The sequence below is a fragment of the Psittacula echo genome, assembly GCF_963264785.1.
Source record: "Psittacula echo genome assembly, chromosome: 13".
Taxonomy (NCBI): domain Eukaryota; kingdom Metazoa; phylum Chordata; class Aves; order Psittaciformes; family Psittacidae; genus Psittacula; species Psittacula echo.
This window is the reverse complement of record NC_137749.1, coordinates 5039662-5061470: the sequence shown is the minus strand read 5'-3', so window position 1 is coordinate 5061470 and position 21809 is coordinate 5039662. Positions and strand designations below refer to the sequence as shown.

Here is a 21809-nt window from a genome sequence, read left to right as displayed (position 1 = left end):
AGGTTTTCTCTCGATTCAGTAGGAAAATGTGACCAGTACTGACAAGGGAAATCATAATGCTATTCCATCCCAGGAGTACTGAGAAGTTTAACTAATTACGTTTTATAAGACTGCTAAACAAACAGTGCAGCATGAGCCCTATTTTGGCTCTGTGCTAAATATGCTGCTACAGGGATCACAGCTGAAATTACAACTGATAGATTCAGTAGCTTACAGCAGCCACATCCAGGGGACAATCTGAGAAGCCCAGCACACCCCTTAGCAGGGAACACAGCCAGCCCCAGCTCCTGCTACTCTCAATGTACAAAGCAGAGGAGTGACAAAATCTTGGATCCAAAGGAGTCTTCTGGCCAAGCTCCAGTTTATTAATTTATTTCCCACTATATAGAAATCCTCTTCTGTTCAGTACCTTTTTGCCCACTTCTTAACCTGTGCTGCTTCTGCTTTGGCTCTGTAAGTGAACTATTTCAGGCATGAGCCAAAGGACATGGACATAAAAGTATAGCCAGGATCTTTAGTGCCAGATTCCCCCCAGTTCAAAAGGTCTTTTCACCAAGTAGCAAGCCACATGTCTCTATTTCAGAACTGAAGCTGTATTCTTCACAGTGTTTTGTCTTTTACGAATTTTTCAGAGACAAGAGAAAAAAAATATATGGGCTATACTACTGAATTTTCTGCATCATAATGCAGTTTCAGAGCAAATCCCTCCATGTCACGTAAGTAGAGCATTAAAGAAAACAGCACTCAAGATGATGCTGTAAAATGTGCTTTAATACCACAATCATTTATTATGTTCATGCTGTGTCTTCCATAATAGTAATGAATTTGAAAGCAAATATTTATGAAACATAAACCTAGCTTAAAGCAGACTTTAGAGTTTAGAAAGATCCAAATGCTGTTCAGAATCTCTCATAGGCACTTAAAAACCTTAAATTCTCAGTGCAGGACTTTTTTCAGTGAAATCTCTTCCTCTATTTCCTCTACCCGGGTGACAGTCCTTCCCTGAGGCAGGTGTGAGATGGGTATTTTTATGACTTGAAGCTTTGCTCTTCAACCTTTGTGAAAGCGTAAGGCCCTACGTATGAGTCCCAGAGTAAGCAGCAGCCTTTGGTCTGATGTCTCTCAGGAAGCCTGGGTGGAGTTTTGGTGGCTTTGCTTTAATAGGCTGTATCTGTTGAAGGCTTTAATAGTGCTCTTTGTGCTCAGCAGTGCCTGCATTGCTACCAGATGGGCATTCCCAGGGCCTCAGATTGTTGGGAGCCTTTTGTAATGCAGATTGCATTTGGCCAGAAGGAGAAAAATATATGAGGAGCCTCTTAATATCACAACAGAGATGTATCTGTCTCATTTTGGCTTTCCCTTTCTCATGCGTTCTAAAGCCATTTCTGTTTCTTTGCTTCCATAACTCCAAACTGAGCTCTAAAGTTTGTGCCTTGCTCACTATCCATAGCTATAATCTGTCACCCCACTTACATGTCTTTACTGTTTAATTTTGAGGGCAGACTGTGTGAGAGCATTATACTACGTATAAGAAAGCTTAGGTGTGGGTGTAAAGTAAACTGTCTCAGACAGGGTTCAAGCTTCTGGTGAATTTAAAGAGGTTGTAAACTGGTGGTTCAGGAGGGGAAACCTTCTTCTCCCTTGCCATCATTACAAGGTGAGCCAAGTCGTCCACCTCGTTGTGCAGTCTGGTGGTGAATATGTAATAGATGTCTTCTGAGCCTGACCTATAGATGATAGAAGTCTGTTGGTGCTGGTGTTAGGGAACATGGCTGTAGCTTTGTGTATATCTACAGTTCACTAGCAATTTTGTTGGTTATGATAGCAACCCTCACATACATTCCTCTGCCAGTTTAGAAAATAACAGAAAGCAAAGTTTATCCCAGAATAAATTGCAATTGAGGAGTATGAAAGAATTCTCTGCCCAGTTGATCCATTTGTTGAAGTCCCATTACTCAGCTCGTTATTCTGGCAGTGCAGCCTACCTAACAGGACATGACTGGTAGGAGTTTTTCCCTAAAACCTCCTGTGAGATCAGGGCTATAACCTGTAGAGCTCTTCAGGTTAGAAAGGAGCTGTATAAACTTAAAAACTCAAGTGCTGCTTCCAGCTCCCACTTGACTTTCCTGGGGCTTCAGGAAGATTCTTCTGATGCTGGAGAGGAGTGAAGGCAGATAAGTTTCCTGTGTCAAAGATTTCAGCCCTGATGCTGAAAGAGTATGTCACCATAAAGCTATATTGACAACTAGCAAGCCCCCTGCCTCTCCCATATCAAGTCTTATTCAGCTGAATGGCAATGGATTATATTTTGTGTAATGAGGTATTATCTATCCCAAGTATTTAGCATAAAGGAAAACAATAAATCATTCTCGAGTTGTCAGCATAAAACTTGCTTGCTTTACCTTAGGTAAATAAACAGTGTCTCATTATCTTCAGGAGTTTGTGTGAAATCAAGAGGCAGGAATTGTGTTACTGTGTTTCCAATGGTTAATAATTATTTTAAATCATTGGAGTGAATAGGTTTTAATTCATTTGTACCTCCCTTTTGTCTGCTGTTGAAGACGACTTGAGAAATAGGCATGCTTGTAAGCACTGCTGTGTGCCTGGCACTGATAAATGTATCAAACTCTATTATGACTTTATCTGGGAAGCAGATTTTGGATAATTTTTTATAATTTTTTATAATTTTGGATAATTCAGTGCAACCTGCAAATCTCAACGCTATTGACAAAAGACAGAGCACAAATAGGCAGCACTTTCTATAAATCCCAGACCTGTAAGTAGCTCTCTTTTCACAGATTTATAGTAAATGTCCTTGAAAGCTATCCAAAAAAATGAACACCCTGGGCCTAGATTGACAGGTTGGCTTTTCAGATTTTTTACATCCATGTTTTTTCCTGTAAGACACGGTGTAAAAGACCTGCTCAATAATGGAATGTGAATCTGTGCAGAATACAAACTTCCTAGGATGCGGATCTAACCTCCTTGAGCATACAAGGTGAACTCTGTCAGTAGTAGGGTCGCATGGCTTCCAGACTGATTTATCTGGAACTCAAGTAAGTTGTTCCTACTCATGTTTTTGAATGTTAAAATCTTGAAGTGAGAGACTGAGATGCACCTCAGAAACCCAGGAGACTGATTGGTTTGTGTGGGGAGAAGACAGGAGACAGGGAAATTGGGAACATCAAAAAGAAGGGTGATGTTAGGTGAAAGGAGACATACTTTCCTGATACATTCTTTGGTTTTCCTTAGCTTTAATTTTAAAAATTAAAAAATATAAAGAAAAGGGGAAAAAAATGTCCTTCAAATACAGATAATCCAGCAGCTTCCATATTCTGAATAGGGAATTTGTGAGCCTTTCAGAGCCTGGTCATCTATTCCATGCTAGGAATATATTTTAAATAATGTATCTGATTTCAAAGTTTCTTTCCTATTCATTTTTAGAAATTCGGGTCTCGTCTAGCTTGAAACACTCCATGACAATACAGAAGTGACATATGTCACACCTGAAAAGAGGGTGCAGACTGAGTGACAGTGGTTGTGCTCAGATTAATCTAAGTCCTGGTTCTGACATGCTTTAGTTAGCACTCATTTAATTCAACTGTGGAACACAGAGAGGAAAAAAACCCTTTGTCAAGCTTAGCACCCTTCTCCACCAGCTGTAAAAATTCACAACACAGATATTATGTGTTTTATCACTAAGACACATTCCTTGCAGTTTATTGCCATTTTAATGAAAATCAAGAGGATTAATACCTTTGAATGACTTCTAGAGATGGGTTTGAAGACCTGTGGATTTGTAAAGCAAGCTCTACTCACTAATCTAAAATCTTAGATCTCTTACATTAACAGAGGTAGAGGACTGTACACATGAACAAAAACACCCTTAGTGTGCATTATTATCACTGTGCTTATTATTATCACCGTGTTACTATTATCACTGTGGAAATAAGTTTCGGAATTGGGTCTGTGTTTCTTGTTGAATTAATAAAATTTCAAGTGCATCAGGGAAAACTGTTCTGTACTGTTTTCCTTCTCAAAATGAGGAGCTCTGAAAATCCTACTCCGCCAGTTCAGGAGGCCCATACTCTTATCAGATCTGTTTAGGCAGGGCGATGACAAGTTGTTTGTAGAAATTGATAGTGAGACCTTAATTTCTGAAGTTTTTACCATGAATGTGCTTGCCCTTCTTCAAATGCTGTCATTTCATTTTCTGATTCTTTCATTCTTCATCAGTTGTCATTTACTTAGAGCTCGAAGGCAGCGTTCAAGTGTCACCTCTTAGGTATAACTATGGTAACAAGCCAAGAATTAAGATTTGTGGTCTTCCAATGCACATTTTGCCTAGGGTTAATAATGATCTCTGTGTTGGCAGCACTTATTATTCCCAAGCAATTACAGAAGGAATGGAAGGAAAATGAAGGAAGATGAACGAGGATATTGACACTGATAATTCAGGGCATCACAGACCAGCTAAGAAGAAAATTAAGTCCTCCTGTTATACATGGGAGAGGCTGAAGTTCAGATTCCACTCTGTCTTCTTTTCTGGAAGTTAAAGATGGGCAGGAAATGGCCTATTTCATCCTCCTTAGGCCCCTCGTCTAGCAAAGGGAAGAGCTGGGCAATCCTGAACCTGTTTTGGAGATGGGGATGTGCTGAGGTGGTGGTGAGCACTTCAGAGTTCATACGAGTGCTCGGGTGTCTCTTCCTGTTTCTCTTCAAGCTGCTCTTGTCATTTAACTGCTCAGTGCCTCCCTGGCCATCTTGATGAGGAATCTCCATGCCATCCTGTCCTGTCTGGTGGCTCAGCACTCATCAGACCCAAAGCTGAGCCATTTCAGCTAAGTCAGCAGAAAATTGTCCCCTTAAAATGCACTTGACTCTCTGCTGTCTTAGCAGGACCAAACAATCAGCACAGGGGCTGAGAAGCAGGAGAGGGGAGGGCTGTCGCAGCCAGGGTTTGCATTCCTTGGGGAAGGTGTATTGTGTGCCTATTTCACAGTCAATAACATAAAACTGTGATCCTGTAGCTTCTGCTGAAAAAGTGCTCCCAGGCTTCAGCTCTGCCTGCTCATTCACTGCCATCCATCCTTGGCTCATGTTTCTCCCTTTCCCAGCAGGGATATCAGATTCATGGCTTCTTGTCTAAGTCACAAACAGTGAGGTTTTCATCCCCATGTCCTCTGAATTGCTATGGACCTGATGAAATGTTCTTGTCAGCATGCTGGGGCTGGAGTCATGAGCAAAATGCCTCATCTAACCTCTGGCATGATGCTGCTCTAACTACAGCTGTCACTTCTGCACGTTGCAGCACATGGAAATATTTTGTGAGATTCATTCTACTTGCAAGGAAGCAAAGCTCAGCTCCAGCGTTCATCATGGCCAGCTTTCAGAAACATCCATTTCCAATATGAACGTCCCTTCCTCTTTGAACAGCACTCCCTGAGAGGGCATTAAATGTACTTCATCTTGACCTGGTACAAAGTTCTGGTAGGATAGTACCAGTACTAGTAGATTTAAATGCTTTGTCACTGTGACTTAATTAGAAATAGTTGATATCTGTTCATTGTGATTGAGCTTCTCACACTGATGTTTGCTTTCTCATAGGTCTGGTGGTGTAGCTTAACAAACCATCTTTTGTCTAAAGCTGCTGCACGTCTACTTGTATTCTTTAGCAATCATAAATATACCTGTTCCTGCTTAAAGTCTCTGCATGCCACCCACACACGCCCTGGAAAAGACTAGGAGATGATGTGAATACAGATTAAATTCTATGTTAAGTATTACTTCTCTGATTGCAATTTCTGGTTCTCCTGATGAAGTGGTCTTTCTTTTTCATTTGTGTTATCTACGGGAATGGTTTGAAAATTGCTCTGGTGCGAAGGAGAGCAGGAGGAAAACATTGCTCTACGGTAAGCACTTTGAAAGACTGTTTACACCCAGAGCATCGAATTAATTTCCCCAAAGAACAGGCTGAGTTGATCAAAACCAGAAATGATCATTGGTTTTGCACTTACTTGAATACAAATAATTTCATTTCAAAAAGTCTGTTAAATGCAGCAGCTCACGGTTATTTCCATATTTCCTCAAGCACAACATAATTGAGTTCTTAGGCTCCATTTTCTTGTTTTTGTTAACGTAATTGGAAGTTAACATAAATTGAAATAAGTTATAGCATCTTTTCTCTGGGTGCAGGCAGGTGCAGAGGCAGCTCAGTGACTGGGCAGAACCAGGGCACAGCTTGAGGCCTGATGTTCCCCATCTCAGTTCAATGAGGTGCCAGCCAGTAGAGCAGCAGCACATCATTCTGTCTTCGTTTTTGTTTTAAAATGTTTTTCTGCAAAGCTTTTGGTTCTCAGTTGAACTCCTTCAGGAATCCTAATGGAAAAATAGTTGAAAGCTTCAAAATCTCTAGAAATCTTGCCAGATCTTCATGTGTTCTCAGAAATTCTTTAGCATTTGTGAGAACTGACCATCACCGGCTTTTGGAGTTCTGCAGAGACTGTTTAGCTTCTGGCTGGAAGAGATGGTAGCCTGTGTCAGAGCAGGTGTGTAGGGTGGTATAAGACCCACGTGTGTTGGACAGAGACATGTGCCTCCTGTATAGCCACTCTGGTCGTGCTGCAGTGGTGAAACAAATTGTCAGATGGCTGATGATCATCCAAGACTCAGTTCAGATCCTCATTACTGGCCTGTTGTGATTGGAAGCACTGAGGGGTGTGCTTGACCCCCAAGATAAAAGAGCTCTGGGTCACCCTGCAAGCTGTTCTAGAAATAACAGCGATGTCTGGCAGGGATGCTACTGTCACACTGACTGTAGGCAGGCAGAAAATGCACAAAATAACAGAGACTTCAAGGGATCCCTAAAACACAACAAGGGCATGGGTTTTAAAAACGCAAGATTACATCTATTTGTCACAATGTGATAGTTTGCAAAGTGATGCTGGCACTTTTCATTTTACATGCTGTGTCTCACCCCTTTATCCAAACAAAGATTTAAAGGGTGTTTGTAAGTACTGTCAATATCCTCTCTCCATAGGAAAATGTGAGTCTAATTACAAGGAAGCTAAAGTAAAAACTGACATTTTCAAAGCAAGGATCAAATTCTGATGTAAATGGTTCAAGTATGCCACCTAAATTCATATCCAGACTCTGAATTATAAGGAGCCTGGTCACTGGAAGTGGTCAGCATACAATTACAAGGCAGCTCACTTGTATTGAATTTTAATGGAGTAAAGTCACTTAATTAGGTCTGTAAATATGGGTTTAGGTGAGCAATGGCACACAAGTTTGAGAATGTGCTTTGGCTTGTCCAGTAACCTTGCAACAAATGTGTGATGCTGCTGCAGATGCAGTGTGGTTAAACACTCATCTGCTCCCAAAGAGACATAGTCAATAGGTTATTGGTATTTTTAATCATAAAGCTTCTTGCAGGAGAGGCTTCTCTCTGGCCAGAGAGAACAAAAATAAAGTCATCATACACATACAGTCATCATACACTGTATCAGCATCATTCATTATCTCAGCATAATCATAAAGTACTGTAGAGATAGCTATTCCAGATTTTTATTAGTCAGGAAGAGAGATGAAGTTCTTGTCCCCAGTAAAAGATGAAACTCTGTGCATGTCCTAACTTAAACATTGTCAGTAGTTTCAGTGAAGTAGCTGAAAATCAGGAGATGAAAAATGGCCATAGAATTAGTATTGGGGAATCATGTGAATTAAATGAGGTGATGTGGGAGCAGTAGTACTAAGAGAATGGGGTTACTTGTCAGACAGCAGTGTTCAGGATACTGGAGACAGCATTTTTGTAGATGATGATGTAGAATAAGTAAGGCTCATATGGAATCTGTTCACAGAGTTGTGGAAAAGCAGACTTTAAGGTCTGAGCATCACAGTTTAATATGAACAAAATCTCTAAACAGGGAGTTGATGGTATTAACAGAGGTAATATTAGATTTGAATGAGAAACTTTGTACAGTTAATTAAAAATCAAAGCCACCGTTATAATAGAAGTAATTATTCAGAAGTTTTAAATCAGTTGCAAGTCCAAGCCTATAAAAGAATTAATCAGGAATAATTTAATATTTGATATTGAGGACTTGTATTTTCCACTAACGCCAAAATCCATTACATTAACCAATACAATTCTTCAAGTCTGTCTGTAAAATGAGTCCCTGAAAGCAGGACAATAGATGAACAAATCTGCGTATCTGGGAATTTAACTCTGCTTTTAAACTTCAGTTGCAGTAAATAGAGTACTGTTTCTATCTAGAGAATCACACTGGCTAAGGACAAAGAGTTTCCCCATGTGCAACAGGGGCTGATAGCAGATGCCATGGGAATGATGTAAGAGTGAAAGAAGCTGCTTTCAAGGGTGTGTAGCTCAGCATGTTTGTGATTTGGAAGTGTGATCTGTTTCCTTCTTTCATTAACTTATCTGATTGCTTTTAAATTGCAATGGAGCTTAATCCATTCAAACATTCCTGTTTTCTGTGGCAAGGAATTTCATTATTAGCTACATTATGTGGAAAAAAATCATCTTCTGTTTGTTTTGAGCTCTGCCATCTGGTAATTTTCCTCTTTTGTGATGCAAGACTATGACTCTCTGGTCTTGGCTCCCTTTCACCAGACCACTGATCATCCCATGGATCTCACTTGTAGCCTTTTTTCTTGTATTACCTTTTTAGCCCTTTTGGGGCCCTTCTTAGTTCTCCTAGACATGAACAGTAAAAAATTAAAGGTTAGAGAGGGAAAGCAAAAATTATTATTTGCTTTTTTGAAGAGGGAGTTGAAATGCTGGGGACAGTGAGGGGAATTCCTAATGTAAAAAGCAGAAAGGCATAAAAGAAGCATTGAATGATGGCGATATTGTGGTTACCATCTAACCACTGATAAGCTATGAATGCAGCTCAGACTAGATCTCACTAAAGTCACTGCAAGCCATCACAGGAATTCTGATTCTTGGAAACAGGCTTTTGTTGAGCAAAACTGTCATTTTATCAAGGTAGGTCAGGAGCTTTGTGCAGCTTTTGGCTGCAGGGCCCTTGGCTTGTAGTAAATTCCAAACAAACAGGAAAACCTAAGCAAATGAAGGCAAAAGTCAGATTGTTTCAGTCCCATGTGTCTGGCAGCACCTTGAAGAAGAACCAGGCTTTTATTGCTGTCATCTAAAGATTTTATTCTTTTTAACCCCATAAATAAGCTTGTCACAAGCCAGTACTGAGCCTACTGCAGCCGTTTATCAGTGTGGCTCCTGCAGGAGCCAGTGTCTGGAGGCAGCTTATATAGCTGGTAACAGGTGATAAATGGTCACACCAGGCTCAGTGTTGGCATCTGGAGGCAGTTATTTGTCAGACAAGAGCTTTATAATCTTAAAAGGCTGTGTTCCTTCCCCTTCCTTCCTAACAGTAAGCTTGCCTTCGAACATGTTATCTGGAAAGCACTCCTTCCTGATGCTTCTTTTTCTTAATTTTCAGATTCGCACAAAAAGGCCAGAACCTTGAGATACTTGTACTTGCATTTGGTTAAGATTTTGGAATATCATATCACAGTAAGACAGATGATCTGTTAGTCGTCAGGGTTACACTCATTGAAACCAGTGAGAATTTTGCTATTGAAATCACCATACAATATGAGTCCCAGTCCCTTCTAGATGCCTGACCCTGAAAACAGCCTCCTGTGCAGCTATCTAACACTACAAATAACAGCATTTATTGTCAGTGTGGGTGTTGCAGCCTAGAACTGTTCAGGTTCACAACTTCATAATCATGATGGAGTGACTAGCACTTCATCCGTATGATTTTTTTTCTCATACTTGAGAAGAATCTGAAGGAAGAAAAGGAAGCTGTTACTCTGGGAGTAACATCAGAAGAATTAGTGGATACAGATCTCTGCATACATCAGATTAGGAAAATACTTCAGATGTCCTGGGTACAAAATATGTAATTTGATGTCAAGTCCAGATTTATTTCTTTGAGGACATTGGACTGACACTAACATAAGTTCTCTACCAATCATCCCAGATGCATTTGTTGCACTGATTTGCTGCACTGATTTGCAACAGTTGCAGAATGTACAATATAGTCTTAAAGGCATTGAATCAACAGCATGCATGTTCCCCGGGATATTATTACAAGACTCTTCATGTCTTTTTTCTAATGGCTTTTTGGATTTTCTGATTTCAGCCTGACACAACCAGCTTTACAAGTGTCCAACCGCTCTTTTTCTCTGTTATTAATTCTTTTCTATTGCAAAGCATTTCTGATCACTCTTCTGTCTTGTCTAACCACTTCTTAAGTTTATTGCTTTTCTGTGGTGCTGTTAGGGATTTTATTTCCCAGTTGGTATTACTTTTTAACTACTCATGTAAATCTCTTATCAGTTCAGATTCATGCAGAAAAAACAATTTGTCACAAATCTGCGAAGGATAAATGATCAAGGCAGAGCTTGTGGGCTCACTACTTTCTATCTCTGCCTACTTCATCAGACCTAAAAATATTCTGTCTTCGTTCAGATTCTTATAGTGCCCTGTTCTATAGCCTCTATATATGGCAAGGAAAATTAATGTATGGGTCAGTATGTATAAGATCAGCAACACTGCACCCATTTTTATCTGCAGAGGGTCTGGCAGCAGTTGTCACAGGCTAATCACACAGAAAAAGTTTAAATCAGTAGTGCCACTAAAATCCAGGCACCAAATACCTTTATGGGCATGGAACTTATAACTGGGGAAGGGTTTGGAAATAAAAGCTTGGTTGCTGTGTCATATGAATATATATATATGTATCTTTACCAAGATCAAAAGTGAAGAGATGCAGTTTTGGGCTCTTCACCTGTAGACATGGCAGTCTTATAACTATAAAGGTATGTGTGGATAAAAGGCACTTGCTTACTTTTGCTCCTAGAATTGCAGTGTCAACACATGGTGTGACCCAGCGAAGGGATGAGTGTACCCACAGTGGCAGGAGGGTGCAGCCTTTGCAGGTGCTGCAGACAGGGACCAGCATCCTCACCAAGTCCCTGTCAGGGATTTTTTCTAAGGACATACTGTGACCCCAATTCTGTCCTGGGCATCATGACGTCCTCACGAAGGTCATGATCACATGTATCACAGCAGACTTTGTCCCCATTTGCCATATGGGAGCTGGAACATCAAATTTTTTCTGAATGTCTCTCATGTTTATTTTTGTGTATCTGTTTAAAGTTCAAATGAAGAGCAAATTACTGACCCAGCAGAGCCCGATAGCTGCAGGCTTCCCTGCTGCTCGCCCTTAGTCTGCTCATGAATGAATTTTTGGTTCTGGGGCAGGTTTCCAGGCCCCTGCGATGATCCCAATTTAGCTCAGACTGCTTATTGCTTGACATTACTAAATATGAATGTGCTATGAAAACTACCAAGGCCAATCTGGAAGGAAACTTTGGAATAGGCAACTTAATAGCTTCTCCTCCACACAGTGACCAGGAGAACATGACTTCTCTTATTCCTTACAAACCTCTTTATTTCTTTAGAAGTCTGAAAAAATAGTTTGGTCCTTGCTCTCTGTCTCTGCCATGGGAGCTTACAGTAACTACCACATTGGGACAGACTTCATCCTTCAAATCTGCTTTTTTCTCACTGTCACTGCATCGTTTTCTCCTTACCTGCCCACTGTGCTTGGTACATCATCTGTGTTACTATCGGGGTTTTCCATGTGCAGCAAAGGGAGTGGAATGCCAAGAGCTCCAGAGATGCTCCTGGCTTTGCAGCTGGCACTGTGGTGGCTTGGGCAGCTGTTCTGACCTTACTGCTTCTGAGGCTTTGCCTCTGGAAAACTGCAGGGGTGACAGCAGAACTTTTAAAATGATGGGAGAAACCAAGTCAGAGTTGATAAATGTGTGAGGATTGTTGCTGTGATAGATGGTGCTAAATGGATTCCCTGTCGGAGAAGTACTTTGTAGACGTGGAGGGACTTGGATCTCTATATATATTTATAAATGCCATATGTGCACCTTGATTTACCTGTTCTGCTGACAGGTCTTGCTTGACCTCACAGAATTAAACTGAAGTTGTGAGAGATGGGAGGAGAGGAACAAACCTGTCTGTTGAAGACTTGCAACATCCTGTAGTCCCTATGGGAGAGCTGAATATTAAAAAAGGTTGTGAAGTAACTAGCTCTGCAGGTGTGCTGGGTAAAAGTACAGATGTGCTGGCGACAGAGCTGGCTCGTAGACATTAGAAGCTGGGAAAATTGTTGGAGATAATAAAGCATATAGCGAGGGTGGGGCAAAAACGTCATGGGCTTTGAGGTGAAAATGAGGTATTTGTATTGTGTGCCTGAGTTGTGTTGATTCTCAAGTCCACAAGACTGAAGATGCTGTGTGCTTGGTGCTTGGCAAGCAGCAGAGGAGGGAATGCTTCTGTTGAGATCCAGAATAAGGATGGCTGCATCTGCTCCTCTGCCCACGTCAGCCAGGCTTCAGATGGGTCAGTGCAAACATCTGGCCAATAAAGGAAACGGGAGTCACCAAGACAGGCCCTGGGGGTAGTTTGATACATGAATATAATGGAATATTTCACAGGAGGGTTTCAATATAGGAACAAAACTGCACAAAGCACTGGCAGGCACACCTCAGCAGGTGCATCATCACACATTACAGGATGATACTGAAGTTGCTTTCGGGTGTCAATTTGTTTGATAGTAAAAGAGTAGAAAATCTAAACTCAGTCAGAAAATAAAACATGGGCTCTCCTTTTATTCAGTCTGGTTTGCTTATTTCAGGTGACTCTGGTGGGGCCTGATTCCCACACAGCCTTTTACAGAAAGCTTGTTCCTCAGTACCATAAAGACACATCATTTACACCTCTGTGATACGTACTGAGAAATATTTTTCCAAGGAAGCTGCTGTGATCATTGTCACTTGTGCGTTCCTAATCTAGAGTATCGGTAATTCCCTTCAGTGCAGAAGCAGGCTTCATCCCATGTGTGATTATGTGGGAGGAAGGGAGCAGATAACAGAGTATGAGAACAGCGTGTGTGAGCAGGGAGGTCTCTCCTAAAACAGCTTCACTCTTCAGCTGTGCCTAGCATCCACTGAAACACCGGGTACCTGTACTTTATTTTGCCAAGCCCTTTAACAAGGGGACAGTACTTTACCTGTATTTTTTTTAGCCAGGGGCTAACCTGCCCTGGAGAAACTGTGAGTCCCCCTCTTTTCTCACTCCTTTCCCTGTTATCTGTCTCAAATTCCTTCCCAGTCCTGTCTCCCACCCTTCCCAGACTCTGCTCTTTCATCTTGTCACTTGCTGGCTGTAAGAGTGCTGAACTGTGATTGTGGCCAGAGCAGACAGTGAGGACTGGGGCAGGAGGGAGGGCCTGGTGGCACAGAGCCCTGCTGGTCACCCACCCTAGGGGCAGCAGTGTCCACAGGAGGTGAGAGGAGCAGGGTGTGCAGGCAGGAAAGAATGCAGATTTTGTTGCTGTCTGGCTCTGGGAAGCAGAGAATGACAGAAAAAAACCCTGACAAATATCTCTGCTGGATACTTCTGCATCCCAAGGGTTGCTCTAATCTGCTCCGTGTTGGCCAGGCCCCAAGGAGCTGTATGGCAGATGCAGACAGGGTTCCCCAACCGTGTCCCTTAGTATTCCCTTCAGACCACTGAGCTCACAGCATGATGTGGAAGATGGGGAGGATTCATGTGCAGCTCATAGTACAGCCTGGGAGTGACAGCAGAAAGAAGAAGAATTAAAACCTCAATGTATTATGCAAGGCAGTGATTTGTTTTGGGATTTTTCATACTTCTCTCCATGAAAGCAAAGCTGTTTCAGTCACTTTGACCCCAGTCATTCTGGCTCTGCTACACGTCGCACCAAATATTTGCTCTGCTAAATTGCATTGCTAGAGTCTCGTTGGCATCTTTTCTTTGAAGTGATATCCTAGAGCTTTCATTTTGTTGCTGGAAATTCCTACATCACATCCCATAGTCCACCCCTTACAGAGCTCCACAACCCCTGCAGGCACCAAACCTCTGCATTAGGCTTTCTAACTGCAGGCCTGAGCATCAAAAGAACCTTCATGCTGGCACATCAATCCAGGAGCTGAGATACTGACCGCATGTGTGAAATTCTGATTGGGTTTAGCTAATTTTGCATGACATGTCCCTACCAGTCTCTCCAGTCTCAGCAATTCAGCAGCATCAGACACAGCGTATCCATGTACCTTGGGCCAGATCTCCCATCTCTGCTTCTCTGAAAGGTCTTCCTTTGACAATGAGGCGTGCCTTTCCCTCCTGCAATGATGTCTAAAAGCAGCCTGCTTAGGAAAAGCAAAGAACTCTTCCACGAGTTTGTTTGTTTGTTTGTTTGCCTTTAAGAGCAAACCTTGTTGATTATCAGCTAAAGCAGTCTGTCTAGAGACCAAAATCACGTATGCACACGCACCTTCATGGAGTTACAGTTTGGAGCCTGTGAATTAATTAGCAATTTCTCTGAAGAACCGCAGCCTGACAATTCACAGACTTATAGCTCTCTGACTTTGATAAATTGAGAACGTACATGAGAGCTTCCTGGGTTCATGGTAGCCTACTTAGTGCTGCAAACCACCAAAGCACCAAAGGAGAACTTGCCAAAAGTATGCTAACACAACTCCTAAATGTTAGACATCAAAGCATTAAAGGACTTGCCGAAAGTATGCTAACATAACTCCTAAATGTTAGACATCAAAGCGTTAAAGGGACTTTAAACCTAAAACAAATTAGAATTTGCATTGACTCTACAGCTAAAAGAAAGTGAACTCACATGGGAGGACTTGGTTCCTCAGCTATCTGAGCATCAAGGAAATCCAATATGGTTTGGGTAGCTTACTGGTAATGTTACAAACTGCCCGTTGCTAAATAGCTCATTACCCTCTCTAGATAGTTTGTGTGTGTGGTGCTGGCTCCCAGAAATCCTTAAAAGAAAGTACAGGCTTAAAATTACACACCTCTGCTTCGGGAAGTCACTGCACAAAGCGTTTAAACCTTGTGTGCCATTATCGCAGCAGCAGGGCTGTAAAGAACAGCTTGCACCGAAAACAGGGGCAATGTTTTCACTCCGACTTTGCTCTTGCATTTGTTGTGTGCTTGCTGTTTCACTTTAAAGAAAACCGTTACCTCTTGTTACTGGTCCAGCAGCTTGAGCTCAGCTCTGAACTGTGAACTGGACACTGCACAAATGCCCAAAAAAGATCCCTGTTTTGAGCAATGCCCATCCGGATACATGAGACAGACAAAGGCAGGGAAAAGAGGCAAAACAGGCAAAGACATTTTTCTCTCCCTTGGTGTGAGATGATTTATTTCCTGGCTTTTTCATCACTTTAAGTTATGGACCACAATAGCAGGCAGTGTCTGCAAGCCAGGATTGCCTAATTGTAACACCATACAGATGTGAAACAAGCCTGAGCAGCAGTCTCACTTCACTGAGGCAGATACAGCAGCACCTCGATTTTGCTTCTAAGATGTGTTTCTCTCCTTCTTGAGCTTTATACTGAATATCATTGTCTGTGTAATGAGAGACCTCTCACTGCTGGTCAACTTATTAATGATCCCATTTTTCCTTTGCAACACCTGCCTGTTATTTGTCCCTTCTCCCCTATTTACTACACACAACAATGTCTTAAGTAGTTAGCTCTTCTTTCCTCCTCCTCAAACTTAGCAGTGCTAGATTCTATCTATACAGAGATGAAAGTTCATTAGTAAAAATATAAAATAGCTAAAAGGCTTTGCAAAAGTTAACTCTCAGATTAAATATAATTAGATATTTTTTCCTGAATGCTTCATGTGTGACAGTAGGAGGAGTAGATAGTCACTGTGATTATCCCATGTTGCTTTTTCCTTACAGCAAAATACAGCCATTGGCTTTTCTCTGTTTTTAACTGGAAATTTGTGATTGCTGTGCTTTGTATATGTATGTGCTTTCGTTTCACTGCTCACCCTTGCCAGATCTGCTCACTCCATAAGCACTGACTGTGCCTCAGTGGAGGAGGAGCAAGAGCGTGGCTAGAGGTGAGTTCACCTCATTCCATGGCAGCCTGAGCTTTTCAAGGGATCACAGACTGAAGAAGAAAGAAAGAAATATATATTGAGACACTTACTGTGCCACCCATTACTTTCTAAACAGTGGGTTTGCAGTCACATTTTGCTATTAAAACAAAAATCAGTTTTTGCCTCCCTACAAGCTGTGTGAAAGACTAGGAGTCAGCAGGTATATCTATGCAGAGAAACACACATTTGGGGTTCTGTTGATGGTCCTTTTTAACCCTGTGTCAGCACATCTGATTGTGCAGCTCTCTTGCCTGTACCAAGGAAAAAGGAAACTGATTAAGTAGCAAGTGCTTAATTTAAACGTGATTAATTTGCTTTCATATCTCTCTCCTCTCTCCCATTCCCAGTGACTTCACATTTCACTCTGCACAGTTGAGGGTGCACACATTAAACAGCTAACTTTGAAGTTCATGTCTGTCTTTTCACATTTTTGCATTAAGGCTTCACCATCATTTCTCATACTTTTGCAGTATTTCAACTTGTACTTGCAATTCTTCAGTGTATGGTAAAGGCCTCACAAATCATTTTGTGTTATTTCTGGCCACAGTTCCTTTATTCTTTTAGACCCAGAAGAATTGCAGACAATTTTTCGTTTCTTTTTTTTTTTTTAGGGCATCCTAAAGGCTTGGAAACCACAGGGCAAATAAAGAAATTACAATTAAATTTTATTTATTTCAAGCTGTTTGCAAGCTCAGAGCTGACAGTAATGTTCTACAACCAAGGAAATCTGCTTTGGAGCATTTTCAGCTTCTCTGGACCACCATGTATCTAGCCCCACCAGCTGCTTCTAAAACTTGTATTTCTGCTGCCATAATCTTATCATTAAAGGTGGATTTAAGTTTAAAGAACCCATGAACAAACCCTTGTACTCACAACCAGAAGCTGGGAGATGACTCTGCATTGAAGGTGCAAGCTCAGCTTTACTCCAGCATGGGGTACTAATCCAGTATAACTGAGTAAGGATGGTGTGAACTCACAGCAGCTCCTTCAGAGATGCATCTACTTGCTTTATTGTTCAGCTGCTGCTTTCTGCCTTTTCAAATCCCTTCTATGTTGTTATTTTTGTTCCTTGTCCTTGCAGTGGCAACATGAGGAAAAAAGCTGAATTTGACCACATCCATGAGGATGTCAGGCGTTTGGACTTTATTGGTTTAGAAGCTTACTAAATTTAAACAGAAGCATTAACATGGCCTTAGGCTCTCTTGACAGTTATAAAGTCTTCCTTGGGGGGATTTCTGTAATGCTTTCTAATCAGCTTAAGGAGTTAATTAAACAGCTGTCACTTAGCTTCTTAATTCTGAGACTTGATGCTAAATAAGATTTGAAATTAGTTATGCATGACTGAAGCATGGATTCTCTGATATAAATAAGATGGCTGCTAGCTGAAGGGGAAGAAAGTCTGGGTCTTTTTCAAATAAATAGTAGAAGGATTCAAGGTGGTGCTCTGGAATAATGCTCTACAGGCTGATTAATAGAAAAGAAAAAAAATATAGTAAAATGGAACATATTAATGACTGCCAAATGGGATGGATTTTCAAGCAGCCATTCATTCCCATTTGATGGCATGCCCTGGACTTCAGGAGATTTCAGTGAGCATTTTGTTCCCTTTCCGATTGCAGCCTGTGCATAGTAAACCCAAAAGCCATATTCCTATTGAAAACAAGTACCATGCTTTATTTTACAAGTTAGATATTTTACCTGCAAAAATACATTCCACTACTGCAATAAAAAAATGTAACTGGAGATCTGTGTGCTATAGAACATGTATTACAGTGTTGTGGGGACTTTTTAATACATATTCCTTGTGTATTGTAGTAGGGCAAGTACTTCTGAAGGGTATGAGTGTTGCAGATGGAGTGATGCACTTCACTCGCAAGAAAGAAGCAAAAATATATTTTATTGAGATAAGACAGTGAGATAACAAAGTTCAATGGTAAATGCAAGAATGGTTTAACAAGGTCCAACAGCAAAATACACTTAACTATTGACTGCATAGAGAGCAAGGCCAGGCAAAACTGTCAGGGACACCCTCCTCTTGAGTCATGAGGTTCAGAAAGGACCCCTTGTGTTCTGAACTCCTCCTCAGAGGAGAATTTAGGTGTGGCTGGATCCAGACTCAATCAATGGTTTATGTCTAAAGGATTATAAATGGGCAGTTAATCCTTTGTATCACTTGTCTAAGATTTCAAAGTTTCAGTATGCTTATTCCTAATTAATTTACCAATTATCTGATGTGGAATCATGCTAAAATGCTTTTGGAAAAGGGTGCGAACAGCTAGTACTAAACTTTCCTTTGTCTTTTTGGGGCCCCAGAGCTAAGCATGAGTTAGTCGTGTATTTTTTCTTTTAAATGTCATTATTAATACAAACATTAGGAAATATTGTGTAAATGCAGAGAGAACTAAGGGGAGAAAAAGAAATTCCTTAAGATTTGTAAAGATATTGTTAAAGTCCTTTCTTTTACCACAGGAATTATAAGGCAAAATATGTCCAAAGGGAAATTAAATTGCAGGGAAGCTACAAATTAAAATTGAAAAAAATAATAGGTATTCACTTCTGCATTTCTACTTAAATAGATGCTTACTGTGTACATCTTCTGAATATGTTTCTGCTGGAGGGCTTAATATGCTCAGTTATTTAATATGAATCTCTTCAGTAAGTAAGGAACACTCACTCCAGAATCTTCTTTAAACTATTACTATTTTTTCAACGTGGTAGCAATATTAGAATAAATATTACCTGAGCTTCCATTTCTGTTACATGGAGAAAAATGTTTTTCGCTGATTCTTATTTCATTTTAGTACTTGGGAGGATCGAATTACAGAGATATGCTACATAATAGTTAGAGAAAGTTCAGCATCTTTTTAATAACTGCTCAGGTGTCCTGGGTTCAGCAGTAGCAGTCAGTTTTTCTCCTTCTTAGTAGCTGGTGCAGCACTGTGTTTTTGACTTTTGGCCTGGGAAGAGCTGATAACAACTGATGTTTAGACTGACCAAGGACTTTGTGAGTCTCATGCTCTGCCAGGGAGGAGGAGGGGCCGGGAGGAAGCAGGGACAGGACGCCTGACCCAAACTAGCCAAAGAGGTATTCCATACCACAGCACGTCATGCCCGGGCTATTCTATCAGCTTCTGGCTGATAGAATATTTGGCTATAGCTTTGCAAAAGCATAGCTATTCCCATCTTGCAGTGCCCCGACATCGTATCTCCTATAATCTGTGTTAGTTATGGATAAAGAACATAATATTTCTTCAGAAGATTCCTTTATCTCTTAAGCAGCAAAAAGCAACACTTTTAAATTAGTAACTATACAGATTTATAGCATTTACATACTGAGACTCTGAACTGTAAATCTCTGTGTAGCTAAATAAGTATCATGTTTGTTCTCTGAAAATGAAATAATTTTTATATGGATTCAGCAGGGGAACACTAAGCCCTTTCTAGCTATTAAACAAATGGCTGAAGAAGTGTTTTACTCTGCTCCTGCTGTGTAAATAGGTGTAAATGGTTATTATGCCTCAATGTTGAAGGGTGGGATGCAAACCAGGTGCCTAAAGAAATCATCCTCCACATCCATAGATGCAAAGGTACTGCAAACAGAATGCACAGCTCAGTTATTCTTGTGTAGGTTAGCACACCTTTGGACCATCACCAGCTCGCTTTCCCCTTCTTTTACTGTAAAGAGGTATTGGGTGGATTTGTTTTCCTAAGACTGAACAAGTACTTGCTGATAGGAAGTCAGGAAATTTGTATGACCTCCAGGCATTGCTTCTTGCCCCCCACGGCCCTCATTTCTTTTGGGGACAGAGGGGACAAAGCCTGGTTTGGAGAATTTTATGGCTGCCTAAGAATCAGCAGTGCTGTCACATGTAATAAGGACTGTGCACACTTCTGGCAGCGCTCTGCTTCTGAACATAGATGTAGAACAGACAAAAACTACAAAACTTTGAATTTGGAACCTTTGACTTTGGATAGAAACAACGTATAAATTTGCTGCCTTGCCTTAGAATCAAGTATGAATACACTCATCTTCTTGCATTTAAGTATTGTTATTAAAGTAATTGGGATTACTCACACAATTGGGTAAAGCACAGATCTGCCAGACTGCAGCCCCAGATAGAAAGCTCTGAGGCAGGACCTGAGACCGTGTTACTGAGTTTTGAAGCGAGCTGTGACTCTGGACATGCAGAATTGCCTGCAGATTAGATGTGCTGTGCACATGCTTTTAGAAGGTAGCAGAGAAGGAAAGGACGGTAACGGTGGTGAAGCAGCAGATGGCCTAAGTAGCCTGGTTTTGCATGTGTTGCCGTAAAATGGCAGGAAACTGGTGTGTTAGACTGCAGTCTGTATTATGAATATCCAAAACTAGCACTTGGAAAATTCAGAAACTTGAAAGAAATTCATGGAGCTTGTGAGAGCCGTTCTCAGTTACTAGCTCTTACCAGGGGAAATTACATTTGCCTTTGGTAAGCAGACCTCATTAATCACACTGTTTCAAAGGCTTGATTATTAGACTTCCCATTGCATTATAAAATAATTGCAAGGGTCATACTGTAATGTGTCAGTGGAGGAAGAAAGCTGTTCCTGCATGGGAGAGCAGGTTTTTTCAGCTTAGTACAAGGTGTTAGTAGCTAGGCATGTGGTATGGCCTCAGATAGTCCCAATGAAATGAGATTCATGCTCAAATGTCATCAAAATCAGGACCTAATGCTAGGATTCTGTAATTATAGTGAATGCATAATAGCACTTGTTCTGTTAAGCTGAAGCTGCTCCTATTTGCAGCTCTGTGGAGCCTAAAGGAGAGTGGCAGAAGTATCTAAATATCCTGCATGCAGTAACTTTGCTACAAAGCCCAGATGAGAAACAAATAAAAGAACCTGGAAACTTAATTGCAAATCTTCCTGAGATCTCAGTTCATACTGGGAACAAATGTGCACTAAAGACAGAAGGGCTTTATGGTACAGGCAGATATTCTCACCTTTGTATGAATTATGATATCAAAATGTCTGAAGGGCTTTTGTGCTGAGAGAGGGAGAGGATTTTCTTCTTATGCTCTCTTTTTTTGTGAAATCTCATTTCACCCTCCCCTAAAAATCATGTTGAGGATGGGGCAACTTTAGCAAAGCAGCTGTCAAAAGACCCCTTTTCCTTTCTTTTTTTTTTTTTTTTTAAATATTGCTTTGAGTCTGGATAAAGTGCCTCTGTTTCTTTAAGTAATAGGAAAAGGTCTTTTTGATGTGTCCTTTACATGAGGGAAATCTCAGCTTCTCTTTAGCCCACGAGGCAGTAGGGGGAGTCGTCTTCTCCTGGTAACTTGGTTTCAACCTCCTCCTTTGTTGTCTTCCACGAGTAAAATAAGGTCAGCCTCAGAGCTCCTAGCGTGAGCTATTTAGATAATGAGGAGTTAGCACTTGGAGGGCTTTGGAAGCTTTTATTTCACAAGAACCAACTGAAGTCAAGAGCTTCTTGTTCTATGGGATAGTCCATGGTTCACAGGCACAGTTCTAAGTAGCTCAGAGACCCTTCCAGGAATGAGCGGCATCTTGCGATTAGGAGACGAAGAATTCAGGCACCAATTTGTGCACTCTGTGTATCTTGGTACAAGCCAGTGGTATCTGCTGTGTGAGACTGATGTGCCACCCAGGTGCCTGAGAGCACTGTTCGGTCTCATGATCTTCATATAATCAGAGCTCAATGCTTTTAAGTTAGAAGTGATAAATCAAATAGAAGGAATGTATTTTGCAATAAC

The 21809-nt window shown here is 41.0% G+C and overlaps 1 protein-coding gene across 1 annotated transcript in view; it reads left to right on the top strand.

Moving 5' to 3' along the window:
* TMEM132D (transmembrane protein 132D) overlaps positions 1–21809 on the top strand; it is a gene marked incomplete at both ends in the record, with an annotated part of 240913 nt that overhangs the window by 176954 nt on the left and 42150 nt on the right. The gene's annotated exons all lie outside the window — the stretch shown is intronic.